The sequence below is a fragment of the Vipera ursinii genome (genome assembly GCF_947247035.1).
Source record: "Vipera ursinii genome assembly, chromosome: Z".
NCBI classification, from domain to species: Eukaryota; Metazoa; Chordata; class Lepidosauria; order Squamata; family Viperidae; genus Vipera; species Vipera ursinii.
Window position 1 is genome coordinate 127,106,735 of NC_139517.1, and position 6,198 is coordinate 127,112,932.

Here is a 6,198-nt window from a genome sequence, read left to right on the forward strand (position 1 = left end):
AAGCTCTATACAGTCAGTAAAAACAAGACCAGGAGCTGACTGTGGCTCAGACCACGAGCTTCTCATTGCTAAATTTAGGCTTAAACTGAAGAAAGTAGGGAAAAGCACTAGACCACTCAGGTATGAACTAAATCATATCCCTGATGAATATACAGTAGAGGTGACAAATAGATTTAAGGAATTAGATCTGATAGAGTGCCTGAAGAACTATGGACAGAGGTTCATAACATTGTATAAGAAGTAGCAACTAAAACCATCCCAAAGAAAAAGAAATGCAAGAAAGCAAAGTGGCTGTCTGAGGAAGCTTTGCAAATAGCTGAGGACAGGAGGGAAGTGAAAGGCAAGGGAGAAAAAGAAAGATACACCCAACTAAATGCAGAATTCCAGAGAATAGCTAGAAGAGATAAGAATGCCTTCTTAAATGAACAGTGTAAAGAAATAGAAGAAAACAATAGAATAGGGAGGACTAAAGATCTCTTCAAGAAAGTTGGAGATGAAGGGAACGTTTCATACAAAAATGGGCATGATAAAGGACCAAAATGGCAGGGACCTAATAGAGGCAAAAGAGATTAAGAACAGGTGGCAAAATTACACAGAAGAACTATACAAGAACGAGCTTAATATCCCTGATAACCATGATGAGGTGGTCACTGACCTTGAGCCAGAAATCCTAGAATGTGAAGTGAAGTGGGCCTTAGGAAAGCTGAACAACAACAAAGCTAATGGAGGTGACAGTATTCCAGCTGAGCTATTCAAAATCTTAAAAGACAATGCAGTAAAAGTGCTACACTCAATTTTACAGCAAATTTGGAAAACTCAACAGTGGCCACAGGATTGGAAAAGATCAGTTTACATTCCAATTCCAAAGAAAGGCAGTGCCAAAGAATGTTCAAACTATTGCACCATTGTACTCATTTCACATGCTAATAAAGTTATCCTTAAAATTGTGCAAGCTAGACTCCAGCAGTATGTGGATCAAAAACTACCAGAAGAACAGGCAGGATTTCGAAGAGGCAGAGGAACTATAGAGATCAAATTGCCAATATACACTGGATCATGGAGAAAGCTAGGGAGTTCCAGAAAAACATCTACTTCTGCTTCATTGACTATGCTAAAACATTTGATTGTGTGGATCACAACAAACTATGGCAAGTTTTTAAAGAGATGGGAATATCAGACCACCTTATTTGTCTCTTGAGTTACCTATATGCGGGTCAAGAAGCAACAGTGAGAACTGGACATTGGTTCAAAATTGGGAAAGGAGTCTGGCAAGGCTGTATACTGTCACCCTGCCTGTTTAACTTATATGCAGAGCACATCATGAGAAAGGCAGGGCTAGATGAATCTAAAGTTGGAATTAAGATTGCCGGGAGAAATATCAACAACTTAAGATATGCAGATGATACCACTCTAATGGCAGAAAGTGAAGAGGAACTAAAGAACCTTTTGTTGTGAGTGAAGAAGGAGAGTGCAAAAGTTGGGCTGAAACTAAACATTAAGAAAATCAAGATCATGGCATCCGGCCCTCTCAATTCCTGGCAAATAGATGGGGAAGAAATAGAAGTAGTGACAGATTTTATTTTCCTGGGCTCCAAGATCATCGCAGACGGGGACTGCAGCCAAGAAATTAAAAGACGCTTGCTCCTCAGGAGGAAAGCCATGGCAAATCTAGACAGCACACTAAAAAGCAGAGACATCACCCTGCCAACAAAAGTACGTATAGTCAAGGCTATGGTCTTCCCAGTTGCAATGTATGACAGTGAAAGCTGGACCATAAGAAAGGCCGAGCGCCAAAGAATTGAGGCTTTTGAGCTATGGTGCTGGAGAAGGCTCCTGCGAGTCCCTTGGACTGCAAGGCGATCAAACTGGTCAGTCCTTGAGGAGATCAACCCTGACTGCTGTTTAGAAGGCCAGATCCTGAAGTTGAAACTCAAATACTTTGGCCACCTAATGAGAAGGAAGGACTCCCTGGAGAAGAGCCTAATGCTGGGAAAGATTGAGGGCAAGAGAAGAAGGGGACGACAGAGAATGAGGTGGCTAGATGGAGTCACTGAAGCAGTAGGCGTGAGCTTAAATGGACTCCAGAAGATGGTAGAGGATAGGAAGGCCTGGAGGAACGTTGTCCATGGGGTCGCAATGGGTTGGACACGACTTCGCAACTAACAACAACAACAACAACAAAATAAGTTATCAAGAAATACTTGAAACTGTTGTTCAGGAGCTTAATTGGAAGAATATTTTGATTAGGAAGTTCAGTACTATGATGGTAAGAAACTTTCTTATTTAATTTTGTTGTGAGTTACACAATGACAATAAAGATATTCTATTCTATTTACAGTTGAACAAGGAGTCACATAAGAGCAAACTAGAAAGTGCTTGAAAAAAAAGGAAAAAAAAACTTTTCTTTCCATCGAGTGACTTATTTTGAATCTCAGGAAGACATGAGAACAACAGGGATACAAGCTCACTCATTATCAAAGGTAATCTCTGACTTACAACCGTTCATTTAGCAACCGTTCAAAGTTAAAATAGCACTGAAAATAGCGACTTCTGACTGGCCCTCGCAGTTATGACCATTGCAGTATCCCCACGGTCACATGACCAAAATACATGCGCTTGGCAACCGGCATGTATTTACAATGGTTGCAGCATCCCCAGGTTATGTGATCACATGACCCCAGGACAATGCAACCGTCGTGAATATGAGTCAGCTACCAAGTGTCTGAATTTTGGTCACGTGATCACTGGGATCCTGCCATGGTTGTAAGTGTGAAAAACTATCGCAAGCATTGCCACGATGTAAAAAAGATGTCGGGACTCTAGAAAGGGTACAGAGAAGAGCAACAAAGATGATTGGGGGACTGGAGGCTAAAACAGATAGGGAACGGTTGCTGGAACTGGGTATGTCTAGTTTAACGAAGAGAAGGGTGAGGGGTGACATGATAGCAGCCTTCCAGTATCTCAGGGGCTGCCCCAAAGAAGAGGGAGTCAAGCTATTCTCCAAAGCACCTGAAGGCAGGAGAAGAAGCAACGGATGGAAACTAATCAAGGAGAGAAGCAACCTAGAACTAAGGAGAAACTTCCTGACAGTGAGAACAATTAACCAGTGGAACAACCTGCCTCCAGAAGCTGTGAATGCTCCAACACTGGAAGTTTTTAAGAAGAGACTGGATAGCCCTTTGTCTGAAATGGTATAGGGTTTCCTGCCTGAGCAGGGGGTTGGACTAGATGACCTCCAAGGTCCCTTCCAACTTATTATTATTATTATTATTAAGTCCCTTTTTCAGTGCTGTTGTAACTTCTAATGGTCAGTAAACAAATGATTATAAGTCAAGGACTACTTTTATAGTGACTGTATTTTGGGAGGAAAAAAAAATAAAAGGCAAAGTTGAAAAAGGGACAAATCTGAAAGAGGTTTGTCAAGGGCAACAAAACACTCATTGTTTATGTTGATAACGTTGCTTAACAAAGGAAGATTCAAAAGCAAAGCCAAAGCAATCCATCAACTGAAAGGTCACTTTTTTGAAATAACAAATTGTTCTTTATAATAAAGGATATATGATCACTGTGTTTATGGTAGAGATTTACATTGGCTGAAATCCAGTCATCACAATGCTGTCCGCTGTGGAGATAAATATGCACATACAGCTTTTTAAAATTCATTTTTAATGCATTAACTGATAACAGAGTTTTAAGGGATCTTGGAGGTCTTCTAGTCCAGCCCCTTGCTCAAGCAGGAGATCTTATACCATTCCAGACAAATTGTCTGTTCTATTTTTCAAAACCTCCAGTGATGGAGCACCCACAACTCCTTAAAGACAAGCCATTCCACGGATTGTTCTCACAATCAGGAAATTTTTCCTTAGTTCCAGGAATTGCTTCTCTCCTTGATTAGTTTCCATTCATTGCTTCTTCTCCTGCCTTCTGGAGGAGACATGGACCGCTCCTCTTTATGGCAACCCCTCAAATACTGGAAGACTGCAGTCGTGTCACTCCCTAGTCCAGGGGTAGGCAACCTCGGCTCTTTTTTGTCTGGTGGACTTCAACTCCCAGAATTCCTGAGCCAGACACGCTGAGGAGAAAGGGAAAGGTTTCCAAGCTGAGCCACGCTGGCTCAGGAATTTTGGGAGTTGAAGTCCACGGGTCATAAAAGAGCCAAGGTTGCCTACCCCTGCCCTAGGCCTAGGCTGCTTTATGACTCGTGGACTTCAACTCCCAGAATTCCTGAGCCAGACATGCTGAGGAGAAAGGGAAAGGTTTCCAAGCTGAGCCATGCTGGCTCAGGAATTCTGGGAATTGAAGTCCATGAGTCATAAAAGAGCCAAGGTTGCCTTCCGCTCCCCTAATCTTTCATCAGGCCGCTATGAAGCTGTCCACTTTGGTTCCAGAAAGACATTAGCTGGATTTACAGGGATTATATTTGTGCAATTACAGGTAGTTCTCAACTTACAATCGTTAATTTAGTGATCTTTCAAAGTGGCACTGAAAAAAATGACTTACCGTATGATCATTTTTCACACTTATGACCATTGTGGCATCCCTGCGTTCACCTGATCAAAATTCAAACTCCCAGTGTCCTAGGATCATGTGATCCCCTTTTGCGACCTTCTGCCCAGCAAAATCAACTCCAAACAAAAGGATCCAGAGGGTATAAAAACCTACTCCCAACATGTGGTCAGTCCTTCTTTTCTGCCAGCCATCTTCCTGTCTGGTTCTCCTAAACTACAACCTTCTTCCCAAAGCAGTTGCCATGTTTATTCCCAGCTTGGATGAACTGTAATGAAGACTTTTCTTCCAATAGTTTGAAGTTGCAACTAGTTGGGTCATGAAACATCTGCAAGAAAATCACCAAGCTCAGAGAGCACCAAGGACCCCACAATCGTCTTCCTCCTCCTCCTCTCTGCAAACCCTTCTCCCTTTTAGCACTGATGAAGTTACCTAATTGGGACAAGAAACATCTGCAAGAAAATCACCAAGCTCAGAGAGCATCAAGGACCCCACAATCGTCACAGTCCTCCTCCTCCTCCCCTCGGCAAACTCCAATCCCTTCTAGCACTGATGATGTTACATAGTTGGATCATCTGCAAGGAAACTACCAAGCTCAGAGACTACCCAGAATCCTTCAGTTATGTGTGATTTATCTAAAAAGGAGAAGAATTTATTTCCAATGAATTCTTTCATATATGGTATTTAACTGCCCAGCTTGAACACCAGCATCAGTCTTGGAAAAACAGCACTGTCTGACAGACATTAGAAATGCTAAATTTATGTGGTATTATCAGGTCTGCTTCTCTCAGCTGTGTCATCAGAAACAAAGGCCTCTTTTCAATAAGATCAAATGCCAAATAAAGTTCTTATTGTGCGGAATTGCAGAAACCTGCTTCAAACTTTTTTTTTAATATAAAGGCCACATTGCAAACAAATAAGATAATACAGATAGTCCTCAATTTGCGACCATATTCCAGGCCAAAATTTATGTTGCTCAGCAATACTGTTATTCAGTGAATTTTTGGCCCATTTTAAGACCTTTCTTGCCAAAGTTGTTAAGGGAATCACCGCAGTTGCTAAATTAGTAACATGGCTGCTAGTGAACCAGGCTTCCCCACTGATGTTGCTTCTCAGAAGGTTGCAAAAGGGGATCACACTGCAACTGTCATAAATGAGTCAGGAAAAGAAGAAAAAGGAACAGGAAGAAAAAGGAAAAACATAAATTTAGAGGATGGATGGATGGAAGGAAGGAGAGAGAGAAAAAGGAACGGGTGAAGGAAAAATGTAAAATGAGAGGAAGGACGGAAGACTGAAAAGAGAAAAAGGAAAGGAACAGGGAGGAAGGAAGGAGAGATATAACATTAGAGGGAGGGAGGGAAAAAAATCTAAATCTATTATTTTCCATCCTGACAACAAGCTAGGTAATTCTGGGAGTTGAAGTCCATCCTTCTTGAAGCGACCAAGGTTGAGAAACACTTATCTAAAATATACAGTACATCACAATAATAGGGAAACCCTGAGAGCTTTGGATTTCCTGAGGGGGGAAAAAAAGAAAAAAGCAATTTTCATCTCTCGAGTAAGGGGCGGACAAAATACACCTCTCAATCATTTGCACTTTTGTATGTCTCTATGGTCGGTCTCGTTAAAGCTTATTATAAGGCAGGAGTCCTCAACCTTGGCAACTTTTAAGACTTGTGGACTTCAACTCCC